This window comes from Haliotis cracherodii, unplaced genomic scaffold (assembly GCF_022045235.1).
Source record: "Haliotis cracherodii isolate W230 unplaced genomic scaffold, xgHalCrac1.p SCAF_2, whole genome shotgun sequence".
Classification (NCBI taxonomy): Eukaryota; Metazoa; Mollusca; class Gastropoda; order Lepetellida; family Haliotidae; genus Haliotis; species Haliotis cracherodii.
The window spans coordinates 28,438,943-28,464,782 of NW_027266275.1; the positions used below are offsets into that span (position 1 = coordinate 28,438,943).

At 38.9% G+C, this 25,840-nt stretch overlaps 1 protein-coding gene and 1 non-coding gene across 2 annotated transcripts in view; both read left to right on the top strand.

The window, feature by feature from the left end:
* Positions 1–25,840, top strand: part of LOC139467937 (calcium uniporter protein, mitochondrial-like) — a 102,923-nt gene that overhangs the window by 21,176 nt on the left and 55,907 nt on the right. The gene's annotated exons all lie outside the window — the stretch shown is intronic.
* Positions 9,360–9,466, top strand: LOC139469942 (small nucleolar RNA Z278). Its single transcript, XR_011653760.1, has one exon. It is a non-coding gene; the product is annotated as a small nucleolar RNA Z278 (small nucleolar RNA).

The window sequence follows — 25,840 nt, forward strand, 5'->3', positions numbered from 1 at the left end:
AGGTAGGGTGGGATGGTAGTGTAGGTAGGGTGGGATGGTAGTGTAGGTAGGGTGGGATGGTAGTGTAGGTAGGGTGGGTAGTGTAGGTAGGGTGGGATGGTAGTGTAGGTAGGGTGGGATGGTAGTGTAGGTAGGGTGGGATGGTAGTGTAGGTAGGGTGGGTAGTGTAGGTAGGGTGGGATGGTAGTGTAGGTAGGGTGGGTAGTGTAGGTAGGGTGGGATGGTAGTGTAGGTAGGGTGGGTAGTGTAGGTAGGGTGGGATGGTAGTGTAGGTAGGGTAGGTAGGTAGGAAGGGTAGTAAGGCTTGGACTGGTAGCTCGGGTACCGTGGTTACATGGTTAAATGACAATAACAGTAATAGTGTAAGTACAATGTGTAAATATTAGGTGATGCTGGCAAAGGAACTTTTTCAGGTTTGTTCAGTTGTATCTATTTTGCATGGTCAGGTCTATTCCCTGAAACAATTTTTTTTATTGTGGCCTTGTAGACTGCCATGGCTTAAACATATCAGTATTTTGAAGGACAGATTTGAGCATCCTTGTGTGTTTGATTATTATTGGTAGGATAGAAACTGCCCATGTCATGTCAAATCAGGTTTTACATGTAGGTTAAGCTGATCACTTACGAACCCTTAACATTAGCTCAGACACATTATTCAATACATAACAATAACCGTATGAGTATCTATCTTGAGAAGATTGCATTTTAATGGATTCTTTGGAAGCTGAAAGAAGTGGATGTTGGTGTTAATTGAAATATTCCTCCAAGTTGACATGTGAGTTCAATCCACTGACAAACCTGACATTTCCATGAACAGTAAACCCTCAAAGTGAACTTGATAACAGAATTGAGGTTGCTCCTGACAGGTTTTGCTCCATGATATGTAAATGAAGTTTGAAGTCTTTACAGAAATGCCTCTTGCAGGCAAGGGGATCTGTGAAACGTCCTGGGGCATGGATGGTTGGCTGTTCTGTATCAAAGTGTCTCCTGAGATTTGATAAAGTTGACAACTATTGATGGTCCTGGTTATTTGGTGCAGCTTTATTGAGGGCTGTTTTAACAGGAAGAGATTTTATTTTACAAAATCACAACTTTAAATTGTTGTGAATACTTCAGGGAAGCAACCCATTACGCAGTGGTTGAAACAATACATAGAAGTCCAGGGGCCCCAAATGTCATGACCCTAATGTTGAATGAATGTTAGAATTTGAGGACTTGAGAACTTGGTCCCTAGATTCCAATGCCATAGGAGCAAATCTCAAGGACCGAGCACCTTCTTTGATACCTCTGTTGCCCATTTTCGGTTTAGGTGATATATTCAGTCCCTCATGAGAGACATGGTCTTTATGTAATTAGGGTACCGTATTCGACATAATAAGCGCCCCGGTCTAATAAGCGCCCACGGCGATATTTGCTCATAATATGATATCTTGGCTAGTGAACAATCCCAATTAGCACCCCTTCCAATTGATCAATGTACACAAGACTCATGTGTTATATGCACCCTTAATTATGGGCAATGAAATTCTGGAAAAATATATCTTGTCTTACATAAGCATAAACCACGATAATTGGTCAAATAATATTCTGATAAGAGCCTCCTATTCCGAATTTTGAGAGCACCCTGGTGCTCGGTATAATACGGTTGAATACGGTAATCATTAATTGTTTGAGTTATATAAACCACACAAATTCAGCAACAGGTTAACAAAGAGTTCCAGTAACGTCATGCTAGAACCAGTCTGTGCCCAAAGCCTTTGAGACTACTTGCCTAACATGTCTCTTGGCATCAGTTTCAGTTATTTTTAGTTTTATTATGGACTATTATTTGCTCAGCTTACTAGACCAAGCGATCCGTGAAGATCTGGGATGGAATAGGTCTTCAGCAACTCATGCTTGCCGTAAAAGGTGACTATGCTTGTCGTAAGAGGCGACTAACGGGATCAGGTGGTCAGACTTGCTGACTTGGTTGATGCATGTCATTGATCCCAATTGCGTGGATCGATGCTCATGATATGAATCACTGGATTGTCTGGTCCAGACTCGATTATTTACAGACCGCCATCATAGCTGGAATATTGCTGAGTGCGGTGTTAAACAACCAACCAACCAACCAACTTGACCGAGCAGAATGTTACGAGGTTTAGGGTTCAGATCAGTGGTTAAATTTGCACTTTTGGACTGCCAACTTAACTTGTTTTCCCTTCCTGTCACTTCCATCACATGTCCAGTACAAGATGTGAGATGATGTGTTGGTGGTTACGACTCACTACATCCCTAAACTCTACTTCGGAATTTGAAGTAGAATTGTTACAGCCCTTCTGCATGCAAGCTTATGGATTATTGATATTTCAGATTTCATATATAGGTTATAACAACAATTTATTGAATTCAGATTTGTTTCTCATTACTCAACAAGAACTAGGACATCTCAACAAGCCAAATACACAACTTCCACCTCCTTGCAAGCATCTGGATAGGATGTACTTGTGGCAGAATAATGCAGTGCTGTTCTTGTGTCATGTTGGCATGGAAATCCTTCTAGAGCATGCTGCTTGGTCTGAAGGAAGAGAGCTTTGGCACCTCTTCCTATAATCATTTTACTATCAAGACATGATTTTTCAATATGGTATGAATAACGAGGGCCTGTACTACCAATTATAGAGCACCAAAAGTCTTTCAGTTCAGTAGATAATTGGGGCAGTGGATTTCCAATGACTGTTTCTCAACCTCAGGCAAAGGTTACTAGTTCAACAGACAGTATGCCTCTTTGACTAATGGCAAGGGCATATTTAGAGTCAGTGGCGTAACATTAATGACACTAGGTTTGCAGACTTCCTATCTTTTCCAGCGCCAGTCAGTGATTTGCCGTGTGTATGGCCCCTGAGCAACCCGTTTTTTATGTACATTGATAGAATGGACTGGATTGATTTGTTGAGTTATGGTGTGCATGGATGTTTGTAGTGTCTAATCAGAGGGAAGAGTTGATATGATTTGTGGTAGATATCTTAAAATCAGTTGCCCTGGGTACAAGAGGTGCAGAGTCCTGGTGAAACAAGGTTGTATGAAGAAGGGAAGCGATTTGATGAGAACTAGTTTCAGGAGTTGGCATCCTTAGTCAGGCAAGCAGTCCGTGACGTTATCAGTCTGGGTATTTGGTTGATACGTAGGTATGCCTGTCCAGCCCAGTTTGTGGTCACAGCATGGTCTGTGTCACAGGTTTTATTACAGAAGTTAACAAGGTTTTTCTCGCACACAGATTGCCTTAAAATATCGATTTTATGAAATCAATTAAAGTTTTTGGCGCCAAGAGAGATTGCACTGGTTGAGGGAGGTGAATGAGAGGAGAAAGTTTACTGACACCATGGTGGCCTGATGTTGCAGTGTTTGTAGCGTTGGATTGATAACATCAAAAAGAGAAAGAATCAGATTGGAAACAGTGTTTGTCATCCATGGATCATTCCATGAAAAATGTGATTCATTCATTTGCACTTGTAATTGTTATGTCTTTATGTAACTGTGGGCAGACTTGGGTCTCTGTTAGATCCACATCATCAGCAAACATGTCTGTGTTGTCATGTTAGTGTTCATGTGCTGATGGTGGAATTCCGATGTTGGAAGGGATTCTATCATCCCCAGGTTCCTTTTAGTCTGAATGTGTTTGATAACATTCAAGCTGCCTGGGAAACCATCACACCAATAGATCTTCTCAAGATCTTGAACTTGTTTGTATAAGGAAAACATGTTTCAGATTTTATAAATATCGCTTTCTTTGTAAATGTAGTTTGTTACCATGGTTACATTATCCATGCTTAAGTATGTTTTGTGTCGCCTGAAATTGAGATTCTGTCTGCTCTCTCCTGTGATGAGAAACCATGGTCCTCGTGTTTTGATTACAACTTAGCAGGGACATTTTACATCTGGCTCAGTTCAGAGTGTCTTCTTCTCTCTTGTCTGATATTTTCCAGGTTGTGTTCATGCCTCCTTGGAATATCACTTTACATCAGGGATTGGTTGTTTCATCCAGGAATGTTGTGAAAAATTGACTCTCCCATTTTGAAACCTTCAGGAAATATTTTGTTAGCATTCCTTCACATGAAACCAAATGAGTTTTCATCATAAAGGTCGAAAATGACTTGCCTTTACTGAGGACTTATCTCCTATTTTATGCTGACACTGCAGTGACTGAAATCATGTTCAAAGCAGCATTAAACCCACTGACAAGATAAGGCAAGGAAGATTATCCAGTTGAATCTTATGTCGGACACCTCCATATTGTGAACAAATTGTGTATTCCATGCCAATAAACCTGATTGACATCAGCCTTCAAGAGTTGCGGTGTTCACTGTTCAGCGAGAGTGAGGATAAGCTTCTGGCTGCTGTCAGTCAGCCTGTATCTTCTCTAGAGGCCTCCGTCTTCGCAGTCAATAAGGCATGGGCCAGGAAGACAGGGTCCTTGGGTCAGGAAGTGTCTCCCAACAACAGTCCTGCATCCATCTGTACAGTTTAGATAACTGCATGCAGATCAATAATGGCGGACTGCTGGACAGAGCAGGATGTTAAGGGTCCACCTGTGTCTTATAATCAAATTACAATCAAATCCACATCTGAAGAAATCAGATGTGAGGAAGTCAGTGGTAAACCATGTGCTTGTCCTTATGAGGATAGAAAGATTCTGTTTTCCATGCTATGTAATTATAAGGTCTTACTAACTAATATATACCAGTCAGCGATAGTTAAAAAGGGACAAGTTGAAATGAAAAGTATATATCAACAAGTATGGGTTTGATCTATGGATACTTACAGTAAGATACAGCATTTAGTGCCTTTTCATTCATCTTTTTTCATTTTGTTGAATTTTGAATTTTTTTGAATAAGCTCATCCATAAAAGAAATGGTTTGTCCTGACAAAAAGATGTTAACAGTTAATTGGTCAAAACTCTCCCATGCATGTTTGCCACGACATGTTTGCCATTCCAGTTCCCCCATCCCAGTTCCCAACCCCCTTGGGGACCCTTCTGTGATTTAATCAGCATTTTCATAAATGAAATTTACTCACTGCCCATATAAGGACAAACATCTTCAACATGTCCTATTTTCTGTTATCAAAACACTGTTTTTCTTAAGTGCATTTCCAAAAGGTTATGATGTTTTCTGAATACAAAATATCAAGGATCACGATGAGTTGATGTTATCTGCTTGGATTTCCTCTAACGATTTGCCTCTTTGGGCCATGTACACCGGATATTATGTACCGTATACCTTGATTAATTCCCTTCCAACATGATGCACTGAGCCAATGTGACTATTTTCAAGTACACTGACTCTGTGATGCCTGTGTTTGTCATGCTACTGACTGAAATATGAAGGGGGCTCTTTCCAGTGTGGTAATCACTTGTTGTGACTGAACAGTGTTGTCATGGGGGATCTTTACGGCCTCACTGCCTGATCAGCTTTCCCAATTTTAATGTCATTTTGGCTAAATCTATCTGGGACACAAAAATTGGATTTTTCATTTGCAGCGATAGAATTATTAATACTTTTCCCTGACGTAACTATGTTAAAAGTGTCCTTAAGGCTAAAAGAAATGTAATCTATTACAAGGTTTTTTTATGTCCTCACAAGAGTTGATATTTAGACAATGAAATTAACCCACAAAAATACACTTGTGTACACATAAGGCCTACATGGTGTAAGCAGTGTGTCTCCCTGTTCATGTTGGTTTCGGGGGCGGTCAGGTAGCCTAGTGGTTAAAGCGTTCGCTCGTCACGCTGAAGACCCGGGTTCAATTCCCGACATGGGTACAATGAGTGTAGCCTAACCAGCAATAGAAACTGACAGTTTTAGTCCACTAGTTCTTATAATGATAACATATACCAATACCCTTAAAAAGGGCTGATTTCAACTGCATAAGTTCATATGATACCTTAACTATTGGGAGGTTTGGCATGGACTTTAGGACGAGTGCAAATTTTAATGCTCTTAACTATAGCAATATGAAAGAATTGTGTGGGGGTGGAATATTGGGTAATATATCAACTTACTCCTGTCAACAGTCAGGGTTACTGTAGCAACTGAACTATACTCCTGTTCTGCTTGCTGAATCCTTTAACTTTAAGCGTGCAATATGACCAGGCCTGGAAGGTGGCAAGGACGACATCGTCTTCTGGTTACTACTACACTAAAGAATCAATGTCTATGATATATTGATGACCTTTGCATCAATGAGTAATGCCCTATGGCAACATTTCTTGATGGATGAAGGTGTAACAGTTAAGGAATTCCCACAAAATGACATGAAAATGCTTTTTTAGGTAGTGTGACCAGCATGGGGGTGAACAGTTATTGATGCCATGCATATGTGGTTGTGGCAGTTGCTATCTCGAGATCGTCTGTGTTGTACTTAATTTGAGAGGACTCACTTCTGTGAGGCAATCTCTAGCTTTGACTAACGCAAGCCCGAAACAACAAACCAAACCAAAACCAAAACGTGATTGAGTGTAGGGTATACAAGTTGTGGTTCTGAGATAGTTATGTGGACTAACTCTGATAGGATTTCAAATCTATGTCCATCTTCATATTTTCATCAATGAGAGGTTGGTAATGACAAGTGTGACTAAGATTGATAAGCTGATGAAACTCTTTTTAATGTTCTTTTTGATGTCAGAATTGATTTTATAAAAATAGGCCAGAAAAAGAGCCTTCCATTTCAGTTCAATCATGGATAATGCTATGTACAAAAGTCGAATGCTTTGTGTTGTGGAGGGTGAATTATTCTGAAGTATTGGACTCTAGACAACTACGTTTCCTGCTGGCCGTCTGTCAATATACAAAGGTAGGAGACATAAAATCAATAAAGTTGGACACTAAGGTTTGATGTTTTCACAAAATAATCAGCTCATGTATGTTTAAATAGTGATGTTTACGCTTTCTTTGATGTGATGAGAAGGAATGAAACTGATTTTTGAAGGAAAATAGCAATTATACCCTGGTAACAGGAAGTGTATGACAATGTCTCGACTACAACGATAGAAATGTTCCTCACAATTGTAATGTAATGGGGTATGTAGATCTTCAGATTTTCCAAGAGAAGATTGAGGAAGAAGATTCTGATGGTATGTGGCTACATTTGCGCAATCTCCACTATGGCAGTTGTCTCCCATGATCAGTGGTTATGTTGAATTGGTCTTTGAACCAGGGGTCTGAAAAATTTAAAATCCCAATCGGACATTTGCATTAGGCCACACCCCCTTCAAATAGCGTATTTTAGTACGACTTTTAGTTTACGAGAAAATACACACGGTTATCTTAATCTCTGCATATAAAACAATGCCTTTGAGAGCAGGAAAATACATTTTAAATGGTAAATCATCATGTCTGGTGATGTTTTATATCAAATTTTATACTTTTATTGACCAAGTTTGTTATACCTGTTTATTCACCTGAATTCGCTGAAGGGATACGATAACGCTCATCAATTATTTTGACCCCGTTTGTTTTTTAAAATGTCTGGACAGAAAAATTTAAATGTCCGGTAAGCAATATTTTAAGCCAGACATTTGAGATTCCCAATCGGACATGTCCGGCGCATATGACTGTTTCAGACCCCTGCCTTGTACTTTAATGCAATAACATTTGCAAGAGTTCTCTGAGCTCGTCACAACATAGCCTTCATAGGCTTCAGGGAGAGTGGAGGGCTCTGCCACACATAAAGAGATGCAGACCACAGTGAATAATGAATGATGAGACTCTGTCAGCTCAATGAAAAACCAATTAGGTTTCTTTAGGCCATGTGTTTATGTACTCAATGATGACCTTGCTGTAAGAATTGTCTCTGTTAGGAACATGAGTCACTTCATGCTTTCCTTCTTCATTTAAATGTGTGGTGGGCTTATATATATATATATGTACCGGTAAGTGGTTATGGCTTTGGCTCATCATGCAGAAGATCCAGGTTTGATTCCAAAACGTGGGGGACAGCATGTATATTGTACAGTCAGTTCCTGGTGACCTGTATCGGGATATGGACAGAGTAATGTTAACATACTGTAACGGCACTAAAGCCTAGCACCCAACTCCTTCAACCACTCAAGTATCGCAAACACTAATTATCTTGAAGTGAGCTATAACACTCACTCACACAATCAAATATCTGAGACACTGATTATCCTGAAGTGAGCAATAACACTCACTCACTCACCTAATCAAATATCTGAAATACTGATTATCCTGAAGTGAGCAATAACACTCACTCACTCACCTAATCAAAAATCTGAAATACTGATTATCCTGAAGTGAGCAATAACACTCACTCACTCACCCAATCAAATATCTGAAATACTGATTATCCTGAAGTGAGCAATAACACTCACTCATACACCCAATCAAATATCTGAAATACTGATTATCCTGAAGTGAGCAATAACACTCACTCACTCACCCAATCAAATATATGAAATACTGATTATCCTGAAGTGAGCAATAACACTCACTAAATATCTGAAATATTGATTATCCTGAAGTGAGCAATAACACTCACTCACCCAATCAAATATATGAAATACCGTATTCGACATGATAAGTGCCCAGGGCGCTCTTAAAATTAGAAATAGGGGGCTCTTATTAGAATATTATTTTGGTGAAAAACAACAGGGTTATAAGTTCATAAATTTCGTGGTTTATGCTGACAGCCTGAAATGTTTATTACGACAGATGTATTTTTCCAGAATCTAATTTCCCACAATTAAGGATGCACATAACACACGTATTATACAAGAATAAATAAGTCTTGTGTACATTGATCAATTGGAAGGGGTGCTAATTGGGATTGTTCACTAGCCAATATATTAGCAAATATCGCCGTGGGTGCTTATTAGAGCGGGGCTTATTACGTCGAATACGGTACTGATTATCCTGAAGTGAACATTAACACTCACTCACTCACAGAATGGATTGGGAAATTACAGTTGTTTCTGTAATTGAGGGCTGCTAACCTCTTGTAGACCAGACGGAACCCTGAACATGCTGAAGCTGGCCACAACGGGCTGAGTTGTGACTGGAAACAGGCCTTGCTGACAACAATGGCTACCTGTGATGGGGTCCAGAATTGATTGCTGTGCTATATTCTGTATGTAATTCTTGGACTTAATCAATGAAAGCTAGGGCTTGAATGAGTTTCTCTTTTCTTGATTCCCAGCGGGAATCAGTTCTACCAATTGTGATGGATAAGATAAAAAAGCAGATGATATCTGTGCAGTGTTAAGTTTATCTTTGTTGACCTTCACCAAATGGCACATTGTCCATCCATCTGTTCATCTGGCTTTATGGGCATCAACCAAGCATTAATGACATGGAAAAAGGCTTTTGATGTTTTGCCAGTTGTTAAGTTTTAACACATGGTTCATGTATCTAATAATTAGGAAGAATGTATGTGTTGCTGTTGTCAGACATTAACAGTAACTGAAGTCACGTCATTAATCATGATAATTATGAAACCTTGCATTCTTTTCACAATGAAAAAAGGATGATAGAATTTCAACCAAGTTATAACACATGCTACATCGACATGTTAACAGGGAAAACAAGTTACTGTATTCACCCTAACAAGAGCCCATAGTGCTTAGGAAATTGATAAAGTAAGCACTTAGTAAAGTCATACACAATGGGTTTATTATATTTTCAGAGATTGGGCAGTAGTGAAGAAACTTTGTTCCAATATGAGTGAAATTAAAATGCTTTGATAATAGTACCAAGGCAATTAATTTACTACCCTTATACACTCTGTTTTCTCAAAAGAATTTTAGAATTGGTGAGAGAAAATCTGGACTGTAATGTAAATGTTCTGTCTTACTTAAGAGGCACTTACAAAGATTATCTGTACAAATTGGCCTAGAAGTGGGTTAGTGGGTACTTGTTGGAGCTGAGTGAGGGCACTTATTACAATGAGTATGTTTTTTTTCCTATGACTTGCCTGGTGCATGGTAACATTAAGGCAGATTTTTAAAATATAAGGAATTTCTACTCGTCTGAAGGATTCCTTAAACAGGGGATCAAAGACTGCTACTGACAAGATGGGGAATGCCTATTGCCTCTCTGTGTTAAATAAAATATCATCCCAGCTGGAAATCACTGTGATGTCACCCTGCCATCTGTACATCCTTCCAAGTCAAGGCGGAACTCTTTCTAATTGGTCAAGCCTGACAAAGTGCAGGGATGGTGGTGTTTGTAGAGAGCACCTGTTCTCAAGTAGGATGATAGTGTGATGTCAAGAAAGGGCAGGTGTGAATCTGGAGTGTACCTGACACTCAAGTCTTCTTGTCTGCTGACAGCTTCTCATCATCGGCTCAGCTGAGTCATTTCATTCCTTGGTTTTAAAGGTAGTCTTTCTGTGAAGATAGAGTTTAAGTGTCAAAATCATTGTTGACCAAAAGATAATATTTTGTGTCAGTCTAACCTTGATAACACTGACAAGTCCAAAATTTGAATCCTTTGTGATATATAGAAGTGGAAATGACTAGAAGTAATTGCTTTTAATGAATAAATCTGCAACCCTGATAATATCTACCACATGCTGCTGGCACGTGTTGCTGGTAGTGATGACACAGCTGTTTATGTTATATTCCTCTATATCTGTATGTCAGATGACTCCGTTTTGGCAGTCTCTCTCCTCAGCCAGTGCAAGACAGCTTGTGCCAGACCCTTATGTCCCAAAGGAAGATAATGGTCACCCTCCAACTACAGGCTCATTTCTTTGTTGGTTCAGCTCTTTACATAGTTCCTAAGCAAGTTAGCATGGTTAGGGAGTGAGTACCCTTGTTTCACACAAAATATGTTGGCTGTATATGGAGCTGGCCTGTAAATATTCCAGCCTGAGACAAGCAAACCAGTGGTTGATAGCATGAGCAGCAATCCATGCTGATGGGTACAATGACACACCAGTCACCATAGAGTGCTTGGACTTGGTCAGGGTTTGATTCACTACTTGGGGATAATTTGTGAAGTTCCATTCTTTCTGTCATTTGAGGGACGGGGCTGTGTCCCTTATTTGCCCCTATTAAGTTTCTAGGTTTTGTCAGCATAATGCCTATGTTCAAGTGGTAAACTTCAAGATCTACATCATTTTGGACTGTTAAATTCACTCACTCACTCACTCACTCACTCACTCACTCACTATCATTTCTGCTGTTATATTGCTGTTAATATTGTTGTTATTATTGCCTTGAGCATTATGAAACAAACTTCCCAGCCAATACATTTTTTGAACAATTTATGAAGTTCTTTGAAAAGAGATAATTTCAGTGTATGCGGAAACCTGTGTTAAGCAGGTCTTGCTCCTCTTTTTGCATTGTGGATGTTGGACCATCTGGCTAAGATATACTCGAGTTAAGATCAAGAAGCTATCACTGTTCCTGGTATGCTTGCATGGTGCCATGGAAACAGGTTGAAAAATCAAATAACGTCTTTACCAATGATTGTTTTAGCCAAATTGGCTAATAGTGTAATATGTTTAGTGCTTAGCAACCTTCCAGGTGACAGATTTGTTCACTGGTGACATTAATTACCGAAGCTGTGATGGTGTTTCTTCCACAGAGGCAGTCATGATTAAGTGACATTACCTTGTCACTCATTGTCATGTTCTTTGCTCAGGGGAAGCCAGAATTATGTGTGGGTTTTCGAGATTTTTATTACCCAGTGTACACTTTTGATAGGATGACCTTGATAACTTCAGTCCTAATACTGTATTCGATGTAATAAGCGCCAAGGGAGGTCTCAAAATTAGAAATAAGAGGCACTTAAAAAACAGAGTTGAAAGATAAATTTCGTGGTTTATGCTGACAGCCTGAAATGTTTATGTACAACAGATATATTTTCCAGAATTAAATGCCCATAATTAAGGGTGCATGTAACACACGAGTGTGTATTATACACGATTAAATAAGTCTTGTGTACATTGATCAATCGGAAGGGGTGCTAATTGCCAATATCTTAGTAAATGTCGCCTTGGGCGCTTATTACGTCGAATATGGTTTGCCATTTGGCAGTCAAATTGTTTCTGTGGGTTTCACCAAGTGGTAAATGTGAGATCTGCAACACTTCAGGCTTTCCACCCACATTATATGACATACCTAGATACGACTGAAATACTGTGCAGAGTTCGATTAATCCCTAGGCATTCATTTAAATTGTCTCTTTCAGTTTCAGTGATAAATTTCAGGAGCAAAACTGATGAATAGGGGAAGAGTGATTCTATTTAATAAAGTTGACATGTAACAGGCTGTTCCTTACTGCAATACCTGATAAATCGTTGGTTTGTGTGCTGTATTCACCCACACTATTCATGGTCACGTTAAGTACATGTGTTCATCTGCAATATGTTGGACTTAAGTGTTCATATCATGTGGTCAGTGACAAATGCTTGATGGTTGTGTTAAGGCAGTGTTAAATACATGTTTGTTTAAGGTAACATGTCCTTAACAGATATCAGTTGTTAGCTAAAAATATATTATGAAAAAAGAAAAACATAATATGTTTTGGTGAGTTTTCTGGAATAGGATAGTTGGAATGAAAACGGGTCAGGAGAGCTTAGTGCAGTGACGGGCCTGTCTTGTTGCCTGAAACACAGATATTTTATTTTGGCCTTATGGCACTTGTATACAGCACTGCAATGCAGATAGCGGAACAAAGCTATTATCACATTAGGTAGTGAGCACAGTAACAGCTGATGAGAGCCATTACAGCAGCTATAGCACTAGCTGACTGGAGATGTGTGAATAGGTGTCACTGTCATGAATACACTAGACTCTCTGGCAATGAACTTTCTGTGAAGTGTGCTGCCATCAAGTTTGGTCTTAATGCCTGCATGAAATCGTTCCAATGTGATCCTTGATTATATTGGTGAATGTTCTCAAATTTGAAATTTCAATTAATCTAGAAAATGAAAATAGTGAAATAACATTGTGTTGTCAAAGAGGACTTAAGATGAGATATTCATACTGGTGTTACAAGCCACCTATTGCTAGAGGCATGTTACAGATGCTACTTGCCGTACTACTACTTGTGGATGTAGTAGAGGCTTCACCTGACAATGAAGAAACTGATACAGATTGTCTGCATGATACATACATTGCATCTGGTTAAGACATTAACTCAAGCCTGGTTGCAGATACAGTTGGCCCAGTGATCATGAAGAGAAGAGAGAAATTCCCTTTTTTTGTTGTAGTGTCTTCCTGTATGTATGATTTTTCAATAATTTTTTTTTTTCAGGGTTGAGTTTTATGGTTGTGTTGTTTTTTTAGCATGGAGAAGAATTCAGTGGTAGCACACAGATCAAGCAACTCAATGGATATTTCCAGTGCACACAACATGATTTCATCTTTCCAGTATGCGATCACCAAGTTTACTACCTAGTTTACTGCCTGGTAGGCCCGTGAAGATCCTGGGTAGAATAGGTCTTTTTCAACCCCTGCTTGCCGTAAAAAGCGACTATGCTTGTCATAAGAGGCAACTAACATGATCGGGTTGTCAGGCTCACTGACTTGGTTGATGCATGGCATTGAATCCCAATTGTGTGGATCGATGCTCGTGATGTCAATCACTGGCTTGTCTGGTTCAGACTTGATTATTTACAGACCATCGTCATATAGCTGGAATATTGCTGAGTGCAGCATTATACAACAAAGAAACAAAACAAAATTGCCTGGTATGATTGTATTATGTACATACTGTAAATCATGAAATTAATGTGATAAATGCGAGTGTTACGCGCATTAATAAAAATAACACATTATTATCTGGACGTACTGGAGTTATTGCCATATCAGGTTCACTGCTGATGTGAAGAAACAATGCCATGCATAACATTATCAAGCTCACAATATACTATGCAAACCATGTTGTACTTCTCGCCACGTTCACTGTCAATTGAGGTCAGTCTGTTATGCAAGTTCATCAAGCAGTTATGACAGCTGACAGCTGTCTCTGTCAGGATCTTTGTCCTTGGTTACTGGTAGTCTTGTCAAGTGGACTCTTAGTAGTCAACATGTCCAAAGGATTATGCTGACTGGTATAACAACACTTGGTACCTGCACAAGCGCCATCGGTGATCTGGCCTATCTCATTTGAATAGACATTATCTGGTATTTCCTGCTTTTGATTTCATGTCAGTTAGATAAGGTGTCAAGCAGTTGAAGTTAACCTTGTGAAGATGGCAGTTGATATTATTCAATCAAACTTCTATCACCCGTACTGTGTAATGGAATTCTAAGTCTACAGGGGGCTTGGGTGGCCCAGTCATCTAAGGTGCCGCATTTAGCTGTGCAGAGTCGCATCCCTTTGTCACGCCAGAAACCTATGATTGTGGGTTTGAATCCCGGTTCACCCCGATAATGTTTCCATGTTTGTCAGCACCATACCCGTGGGTTTCACCGAAGTGGTAAACGTCTGAGACCTGCATCACTTCTTGTTTTCCTCCCACATTAAGCTGACACACTGTGATATAACTGGAATACTGTTAAAAGCGGCGTTAACCCAACTCACTCCCTATTACAGAGGTAAATGTGTCAAACCAAAGCCTTGAATAAAATGATTGCCTGGTTATATTTTCTAGCTCCTATCTTAATGTGGGTTAAATGTGGAGTATTCCCGTATGCTAAATGCTAAGTTGGTAGTTCTGCTATATTTGCCATGAACTACCTTGAGAATGGTTTCACAGCAAGGTTAATTTCAGCGGGTTATGTTGGGATTAACATTCAGCAACAATTATCTCAGTGTGATAGCCCAACTGGAAGTCTGCTAATGTGAAAATTGGACCATTGATAATCATTTTGGCTGATTTCTTACGAACTAACTCATGTACGACGTTCATGAAAATTGAATGATTGATTAATGGCAAACTGTGATGAATTTGTTATGGAGTAATTCAACTATGTAAATGCTGTGTACCCTTTACAAGGAAAGAAGAGGAAATCAATTGCTTAAGTTTAAATCTTCAAGTGTTCAGAACTAGTCAAACTTTCCAGTTGATATTTGTTTAGTTCTGATTTGAACTTCATCTTTTCCAGTTTTTAGTGTACAAGTTCATCCTTTGGCATGATACACTGTGGGGAGTTGTCACACTAGGTGACCTGAATAATTGGGGGTCATTTTACCCCAATTTATGGATGCTTTGTCTGAAACTTCTTTGCCTTACCCAGAATAGATTATCAACTGGCTGCCATCGTATAGCTGGAATATGTTTTGGCTACTCCAAACAGCATTCAGTCACTCACTGGAAGGGTATTATATTACATACATGGTTACTCAGGGCCCAGGAAGCAGACATGTTCAACCATTAAATGCCTCTTCTGTCACGACTGTCTCTGGTTCAACCATCTACTGACCTAGTTTTCAGGAGATTATTTTGGGAAGGCCAAGTTGTTGTAGGCACTTGAGCATGATGTGTGGAGTTGCATCCCTTACCTGCGCCAGGATCAGCTTGTTGTAATCAGCCCTGTGTTCCTTGGTTAAACATTTATAGCCTGCTGCATGTTACACTGACAAGCTGGGATGTAAATGAAATACTCAAATTGCTCTTCAGTTTTTGCATTTATTGATAAGGATGTTGATGACAATAACAAGAGCAGTCTGTCACTTCAGCCTCTAGAAGACTGGTCAAATGTCTTTCTGTATAGCTCATAATAGCTCACATAGTCATATTTAAGTTACGTCTACTTGAAGCGTATTGTTGGTAGTCCTTTACATGCAATACCTCGTATATTGTTTGAACCAGCATAAAACTCAATGCAACCACTTTTACTGATGACGTGATCCATATCATACTCAGATCCGAACAGCCATTCTCCATAATACTGAGAGTCTGTGACTTCAAACAGTGGTCCTAAGTCCTCAGTTTGGGTCTGTAAAGTATCTTGATTCAACAACTGTGTAAATTATTGCTAAAAATATGAGACAAAAAAGTCCATATTTTAAGATAAAAATTAAAAACATATTCAGTCTCACAAACTCAAAATTTGTTTGCACAATACAAGAACGGTCTGTTTAATCAGCCTCACAGAAAATTGTGTTTGTCATATCATCCCACTTCGAGCAATGCTTTTCCAAGTAAAATACACACAAACAGGAATGAAAAGAACTATATCTGATCATCATGATTAATATTATCCTGTTATTGCAAAATATGCTTTCATGGGTTTAATTTAACTCCCATTTACTAAAATGAAGCTTTGAAACACTTCACTGATGTGCAAATATGAGTTTCCATGGCAGTTGTTTGACGTTACTGTCAGGATGAAAATCGGCTTAAATGGAAGCGATGGTAAACACCTGGTGTTAATACTGGATCACCCATCTGTGTTGTTTTGTGGTACGTTCAGGTGTAAACTAACAGCAAGCTTAATATTTATTGATCTCAATTGAAGTTGGAAGGCGATTAGATTGAATTTAGTAAACGTCCAGCTTGCTAAATGTGTTTGAAAATAGTAAAAGGTCTTTCAGTGAGACTTTAGAGCAGCCACTGAAACTGGAGAAGATTATAGCGTATTGATTATCAAATGCGTATTGACAATTGTGATGTATGAATTCTGAAAGGATGTAGTTCTAATGGACCTGTATTGTGAACGTTGGTGTTGGGGAAAGGTCACACTTTTTCCCAGTATAAGGAATCTATCATAAAATGATCCTTCTAAAGAGTGATTCATATCCCTAAGTCAGTACGTTAGAATATTGACTTCCTTCATAGGATAATGGGGGTGGATTAAGGACGTAAGGGGTTACTGTGTCTGCATCTCCGGGAATTATGGGATGCATAATCAGTTTCTGTTTGACAGTTATTTGATTGGTGGGAAATAATGTCACTGGGAACAATGACAATATGTGCATGTCTCATTCCTGGACCAGAAAAACCAATGACTGAAAGCATGACCAATGCATCCTCAAGACATGTTGACATCCAGAGTTCTTGAACCTGACAACCTCAACCTTCAGTCAGCTTCTTATGATGAGCACAGGAAAAAGGGGAGCAGTTGTTACTCAGAGTGCCCATAGGTGTAGGTGTAGATGTAGATGTAGGTGTATGATTAGGTGGAGGTGGAGGTGTATGATTAGGTGGAGGTGGAGGTGTAGGTGTATGATTAGGTGGAGGTGGAGGTGTAGGTGTATGATTAGGTGGAGGTGTAGGTGTATGATTAGGTGTAGGTGTATGATTAGGTGGAGGTATATTATTAGGTGTAGGTGCAGATTTGGTGTAGGTGAAGGTGTAGATGTAGAAAAGGGTTGTGGTTTCTGTAACACCACAGACTCTGTTTTGTTATTCTTACCCTGACAATTCAACTGATGTTTATACTGCACTTTTGAATGAATTTTCTTTCTGTAAAATGAAAGACAACTGTATAATACCAGCTAACCCTAGTTTTGTGAAGATGGAGCCATGTTATATATTTCAAAGCACTGGAACACAGTATTAGGCTATTAGCTATAATGCCCGTGGACGTGTACACTCAATCTCTATGTGGCACCCTTAACCACTAAGCACCAATTATAAAAAAAGCTTTAGGGATGGTTCATAATTTTCCAAGAAACAAGTTTGGGCTATATGTTGAACTTCTCATATCTGTAAATCCAATAGTCTTTTTTGTTGAAAGCCAGGCTGATTATAAAAAAAGCTTTAGGGATTGTTCATAATTTTCCAAGAAACAAGTTTGGGCTATATGTTGAACTTCTCATACCTCTTTTCACAATTGTTTTTGACACATAGCATCAATTGAGAATGTTCTCGAGTATAAAATGTTAGTTCCAGTGACGCGCTGAGAACTTTGTTCAACCATGTTGTGTGGAACTCACAACAATCACATAACTGTAAAATTGTTGAATGTGATGTAAAACAACATTTATCGTTCAATCATTCTGCAGAACTGGATAAGATCGAAATGCGGGTTTCTGCTGTCAGGCATCTATCTCTCACCTTCCCCAGCCCTGAGTCTGTATCCCTATGGCACCCGTGCCAAACAGTATGATTGTCTTGGTGACAAAAACACATTATAGCCTTTCGGAGAGGCACATTGCCATGGTTGTATAGGCTTGCCGCTGCTCAGCAATGACACATGTACAACACAATGACAAGATGGCCACTTGTTTTATGCATAAGTATGTGAGATGAAGTTGTCAGTTGTCTTATTCAAACAGCCCAAGCTGTCTATTGTGTTGTATGTACCGGATAATAAATAAATTGTTAGGGATATCATGACATTTGATTGGCTAGCCAACCACTTATATTTGGGTTTATGTTTTCATAGCCCTCAAAAAAAGGGGAGGCATGCCCACAAGCGGAAATCTCTTTCCTGATTGGCTGATGATGTGGTGGGTGGGGCTTGTATTGCCTTATAGCATTGAGCGATATATTTTCCGGAATTTGACCTCTGCTGCACATTTTGTTTTTGAAACCATTTGGTGCTTTGACATTTTAGAGACCCATGAAGATCCAGATTAGAATAGGTCTTCAGCAACCCATGCTTGCCGTAAAAGGCAACGAACGGGACAGGGTGGTCAGGCTCGCTGACTTGATTGATGCATGTCATCGTATCCCAATTGCGTGGATCGATGCTCATGATGTCAATCACTGGATTGTCTGGTCCAGACTCGATTACTTACAAACCGACGTCATATAGCGGGAATATTACTGAGTGCGGTGTTGAACAAGAAACACCACACACCACAGAGATATCACATGCAAATTTCCATTACAGCCCTGGCAAATATTTTCATTAAATCATTCATTAAGCATGTTTTGGATTATTAGTGGAAGAACATGAATACATGACACTTTTTATGGATAGCAGCTTCTTTTAATTCTTTGTACGATGTTTTCAGAGTTACTCCTTGCTCCTTCATCAGGTGACTGCTTAAGTCAGTGTATTGAGTACTATATATAGATCATGATGCTTACACTTTACCCCAGCTTTATCTGCCATAAGGAAACAGTCATGATGAAGATACCGTGTCAGCTGGTTTGACAATCTGCATCGAGGCGAGGGTAATTTCAACTTTATTTGCAGAAATTATTAAACTTTATTCAATGAAAGAGATACAAATCATGTTTATGTATGGAAATAGTTATTGGAACAGTTATTTAGGACAAAATGTGAAGTTTTATTGTCAAATGCTGGGCTGGCTATCGGACGCCGGTTGACATCGCCAGTGGAAAAAAATGTGAGATCTTCGACTCCGTGTATAAGACGACCCCCCTTCTTAGCCCCCTCATTTTAGGTACGAAAAACTCGCCTTATACACAGCGATATACGGTACCTAAAAATAAGTATATAAATATGTTTTCTCTTTAAAACATATTATGACATGACAGTCATTTCATGTTGGCTCTTTTGTATGCAAGGGTTACTGTTATGAACAGTCTATTCTTCCTGTCAATATGGAATGCAAGATTGGCGGTAACCCAAACCATCACGCCACCTACAGGATACCAAGGTAGACATTTGATATCTGTTACAGTTGGGTTTTATGTTTGTGCCAAGGTTTAGGATGTAATTGAAGCTGGTTATTTACTAAAACAGACACATGATCACACGTGCAATAGTAGCCATCGCCTACAGATTGGAAACAGTCTGTTGATTGAAGCTTTGTGTTTCATTATTGGGTATACAGGGGAAAGATAGATAAGTGTTCTGAGGCTGTTGCACTTGATTAGCTTTATTACATTGACACCTTGTTTTCTCTGAATGGGATCGTTTGTTGAAGTTGATGTGTCCATAGAGATGTATACTGGTATATGGGGATTGACACCTTGGTCTCTCTGAATGGGATCGTTTGTTGATGTTGATGTGTACTGGTATATGGGGATTGACACCTTGGTTTTTTGTGTGAATAGGATCGTTTGTTGAAGTGTCCATGGAGATGTGTACTGGTATATAGGGATTGACACCTTGTTTTTGTGTGAATGGGATTGTTGGTTGAAGTTGATGTGTCCATGGAGATGTATACTGGTAAATAGGGATTGACACCTTGGTTTTTTTCTGAATGGGATCGTTTGTTGAAATCGATGTGTCCATGGATATGTGTACTGCTGTTCTGGTTGAATAAAGTAACATTTACATATATGTTTTCTGATGAATTTAACGAAAAGGCTGTATATGAACTATATAAAAAAAGTGAAAACACTATCTACAAACTAAATGTAAGAGCTAAATCTTATCTGATGTGTACACTACATTGCCAAATATGTTTTCTGTGATGTTTATTTAGGCGTTTTCTTATTCAGTGCTCAAAATTCAGTTGCCTATTTCTCTATCCGAATGCATGAGTGTATGTGCAAGTCATTAATATTTGAGTGTGGGTGGTAGAGCTGGATGTATGTGGGTGTGCATATTGATCTGTGATAGGTTGTGGCTTAGTTTCTGCTGGGACGCAGTAGGGGTCATGGCAGCACATGTGGTGGTAGCTCATGTATTGTTTCCAACACTACACTAATGAAACCTCATACATCCTGGGCAAGCTTGAGTGATTCCTGTAGAATAATGCCAGTTCATTATGTCCATGTTATATATATCGTGTATGTTCATTCCACATGTCCAACTACTGTATTATAAGCAGCTGTGGGCTTGTGCTACGGAGTGTTGTCACTGATTGGCTGAAAATTCATTTGATCACACTGATTGGCTGAAAATTCATTTGTTGATCAGTGTTGATGAGGAGATAGGGATAGATGTATATATATTTGTCTAGACCATACAAAACACTCCAAGCACCTGCCCTGTCTCTGGAAGTGTTTATGGACAGAATTATGTATAGTATTAGTTAGATGAGGTCGCATTTAATCATCTGCCTGAGGTTGGCCTGGAACAAACGATTGTTTTCCATAGAACAGTTGGTATATGTATTATGTTTAGGCTGGTTAAAAAAGTAAATCTTTGTTTATGGTTATGATTTCATGTTTTGTCAAAACATATTTTTTCTGAAAGTTTGTTTTTATTATGCCTGAGGACTTTAAAATTGAAGTACTGGCATTCTTCCAGGTATTGGGTATCTTCAGTCATTTTTTCTTCAGATTTTTTTGCAAAATGGGCACTATAACAAGAAATTTGTTGAAATACTGTTTTGCTGAGGTCCAACAGCTTGAAGACCACTGACATGGCAACTGATTACCTCGTGGTTGGTATGGATGTCACAGATTTACAAATACTTGAATAGCTAATGTGAAGTAGACTTGAATTTCATTGGCCTTCAGAATCAATGGATATGAAAATGTGATGAATCAATTGTTATGGTAGATATGGATCACATGCTATTTGTAAATCATTTTCTCGGGTGAGAGACATATATCAGTTTGAAAAGTATTTAAATTGCTATTTATCCTGATAAGATACCAGATCTTGCATTGGCAGCTGGCAACAGATGGGTCTGAATATCTACACACAGCCATTCACAACATCTGTGATAAATGGATGGTGCACATGTTACACAGAAGAAAACATGCAGCACAAGCATTATCGGGTTACAGTGACTGGGGAAATTGAAAACAAACATGATCTGCACCTTGGGCGAATTGGTACTTCATGTCGCTGTAATGGTACCTTTATGTGTGTTACACTATATATCTCGATAGCCCAATTGCGTCGATAGATACCCATGATGTCAATCAATGAATTGTCGGGTCAAGACTCCATTATTTACAGACCACTGTCATATAGCTGGAATATTGCTGAGTGCAACAAAAAAACAAGTAAACAAAAACAAAACCTCTCGATAGCAGTACAATACACACAAAAATCATTTGAGTGCCTTTTTCCATTAACGGATGTGATGACTTGAGCTCGAACAAGGCACTCGCATTTGAACTGGAAATGGTTTCCAGAAAATAATATTTTCGTACCTTTTTTCTTGTTCTTGTAAAATTGTATTGTATCCATACAGATGGATGATAACCTTTTGGTAACATATGGTGATGTAATGATATATTATGTTTTTACAATCCTAGCTATATTGTGTCGTTTGGATCACACTACATCTACATGATCTAGCCATTACTTCCCAATGGAGGATTGATTCCAGTGACAGGAACAGGCTGTTGGAAAAATAATAATGTTGTTATTGCAAAATGAACAAAAAAAATGATAACAGGGTAGTTGATCAGTGTGAATATGCTGCCATCTAAATTGGTGGATGAACAATATTTGCAAATATTGGCCCGTATTCATACTGCACCTGGTGCCTTGTGGTTAGTAAAGAGGCAGAACTGTGGGCTGTTTATGGGCCATCTTGCATAGTAATATTGCTAAAAGCATTGGAACACCTTGCTTACACTGTATGTCTGAAGTTATCTCTCAATACTTTGGCAATATTTAGTTAATGCCTTTGAAAATGTTTAGTTTAAGAGAACATAGCACTTTTTTTTGGTTGAAAAATGTTTTCCTCAAGAATACTCATCTGCTGAGTGTATCGGAATGACACACCGACTATGAAGATGTTTGGCTGTCTGGGATACTGATGTAAGAATAATAGATTGAAATGGGTTGAATTCTTTGTTTTTAACATTTTCTGAGTTTTATTTATACAAATTCAAATAAATGTTTCATTGAAAACAAATAAGGCTTTTGTTAAGTACTTGCTAACAAAACAGTGTTTGTATTATTCTAATCTCTCAGCTTCAGCTTGAGGTGACTCTATCTCATTTTGTCAGCATGCCAGTAAATCTGGGCCAGGATGGTTCGTAAATCCATATCTTTTGCTCATCCTTGCTAATTTGAACATTTGGTTGACAAAGCAGAAGAAAATATGCATCAATTGCTCGTAGAAATGCTTCCATAGAGCAGTAAAGAAATTGGTGATGACTTGAGACATTATCGTTAATCCTAGGCAGATCACAGTGTGACCTATTTACATGGCAGTGATTGTCAAATGCATTAATGTTCGCTCAACAGCTCTGTGAAGGCTATTTCCAATCAGAACGATACAAAAGTGTTATTAAAGCTGGGCAAGGTGTACTGACATGCTGTGAGAAAGTAGTAATAATGGCTTTGTCCCTTGTGACAGTCCCAAAGGAAGTCTTCCAAGGTGACCAGAGTTAGCTCTCTGACCTTATTGGTCAGAATTTAATCCCAGGGGACCCCGGGCAATGATAGGCAGTGAGGAAGTGAATCTATCATTAGCCACTTGATTGTGGCATTGAAGATGGGAGAAATCTTAAAGGAGTGACTACTGGGGCAGTTGAGGTGCTACTGTTTTGCTTGGATTGGTTTAAGAGTTCTATACTTGGGACATTAGACGATTGCTGTGTTAATAGTTCTGTTTGATTGTTGCAATAATTGAACTTCGATCTTAATGTCTACAAATTGTCTGTTACTTCACCACCAGCTAATTGGCAAAGTAATCAGTTAACAGCAGGGAAATAGTAGATCATACTTGGGTGAAAGCACTGAGAACTGATAAGGTGCTCCTGGACCAGAGAATCCTGGCATGGCTAAGGGATGCAACTCTACACACCGATTTGCTGCCTATGGGACACCTTCTTCTTCATTTTCTTCTTGTGATGCTAGTGACATAGACAGGGGATGATATGCTTTTCAACTGTTCTTACCATCTAGACAATCTTCTAGCAATATGTCGGAAAGGATTTCCTAATATAATCAATACCTTTCCATTAAACTTGAAGTATGATTGATCATTCTTCAGAGATGGGAAGGAGCATGCTTCTATTCACAAGAATCGTATGTGACCATGTATTAGATGTTCCCACAGATGGAGCATCATGGAATCCAGCATGGTAGTAGGTAATTAATTTATCCCAACTCGTTATGTATTCCCTGTAGACGGCACGAGGTGGAGGTGCCGCAGGGACAATGAAGGAGGAAATGAAGTCTTCAGATACTATTGTGATGCAAGCCACTACAAATTAGATTAACCATGCAGAAGACTTTCTTCAATCTGCACTATTGTCTTATACCAGTAGCTAACTTCCTATTTTCTTGTCCTATTTCATGTTCTTTCTGTTGATGTCCATTCTTTCTGTTACCTCATGATGGAAAGTTACTTGGAAAGCGGCATCATTATTCAAGCAACAAATCAGATGATAGAACTGTCTGACTAGAGTAGTGGTTGCTGTACAACTGTCTAGATGTTGAGTATTGTCACATCAAGCGGCTGGTGATGCACACAGTTTTCTTGACACTTTGGGCATATTGATTTATGCCTGAAAGTCAGTCCTTGTCCAAAAACACACATTAATTTCATCGTAATTGTACATCTGGTTCCCTTGTTCAGTTTATCTGACTAGATGTCAAATGTCTTGAATCAGATGATAAATGTGTTCGCCATTGTTGCTGCTGTGAATGCAGTTATGATTTATTCTGTTATTATTTGTATCAGTGATAAAAATAAGAATTACCACTTTCATCTGTCAATTCATTTATTATATTCAAGAGTGAAAAAAAGAAAATCCCTGCCAGATCTTTTTTTTTTTTGGAGGGGGAAGTCCTAGGGTCCTCGTTCGCTCTTTGGAATGTGTAAAGTGTGAGATTGATTGCATTGAAAGCTTTTTTTATGACTTTGAAGAGAAGGTGACAGCCGAGACCCACTTGACATGTGCAGGATTTGACAAGTTTGACAGTCATAAGCAGGCTATGCTCAGCACAGACTTTAATATGCTAGATTGGGCAGTGCGGTTACGTCTGTGTGTGAAAAAAGGACTATAGATCTACATGTATTGTCAGGTGTCACAAACAGGTGCCCCACCCAACAGCAAAGTCTGGAGGATTTGGGACACACCCCTGCTTAAGTGAAATATGATAGGGATAGTTTCATAAACACTCCCATCAGTTTCAGCTCCAAAAATATCATTACAACTGCATACGTAAGCTTCAAAATAATTTCTTTTCCACACTACTTTTTGTAGATAATGACTGGAGAATACACTATTCAAATCTATTAATGTAAACATTGAAGGTTTTATAAGATCCTTTCATGCTTTTGACACGGCCCCCGTGATCACTGTGACCTTACGTCTCTGCCCACACATAAGTTACAGTAGATAGTGAGTACACATTGTCAACATCACAGCGCGGGACATTAACCCTGCTTGCATCATCGCCTGATTGCACAGTCATGTCACATGTTGTTAAATGTTATCAAGTGTTCGGGTCTATCTGTGTAAATATGTGGGAGATGTTTATCAGGTATTAATTTTATTCTAATTATTTCATTGGTTTTCTTCATGAAACGGGGATATTAATAGATGGACACATCAAGGTCATACATTCCAGCACTCTGTCTCTATTAATGGTAATAGCTACTTGTGTGATTTTGTTATTTTTCTTAATTGTTGGAAACAGACAGACAGACAGACAGACAGAACACACACACACACACACACACACACACACACACACACACACACCACACCACACCACACCACACCACACACGCACATGTTATCAGGGCAACTGCACAATATTGTATTGCTATGTACTCTTTGGCCTTTCAAGTCAATTTATTGATGTTTTGCAATCGTTGTTTTTTGTGTAATCCTTGAAGTTTGACTTCCATACTTTTTAACATAAAATAGATATTATTTGTAAATGTATATGCACCCATAGTATATCATACTATTGCCGATTATCTGCTTGTGTGTCTGATTACAGTTGATTACAGTGCAGCGAGTCATGTTGGGTCAGTAGTTTGGGGACATATAGAAGATGGGCAGAATAGAATATAGAATGTAAAGAATGAAAGGGGAAAAGCGAACCGTTTCACTTTGCTGCAGTTTATCACCAGTTCTTGCAGCAAGCATTGGGCCTGGAACCACTGTACATGTGGAAAGAATGGAGGCGTGCTTAAGTCATTG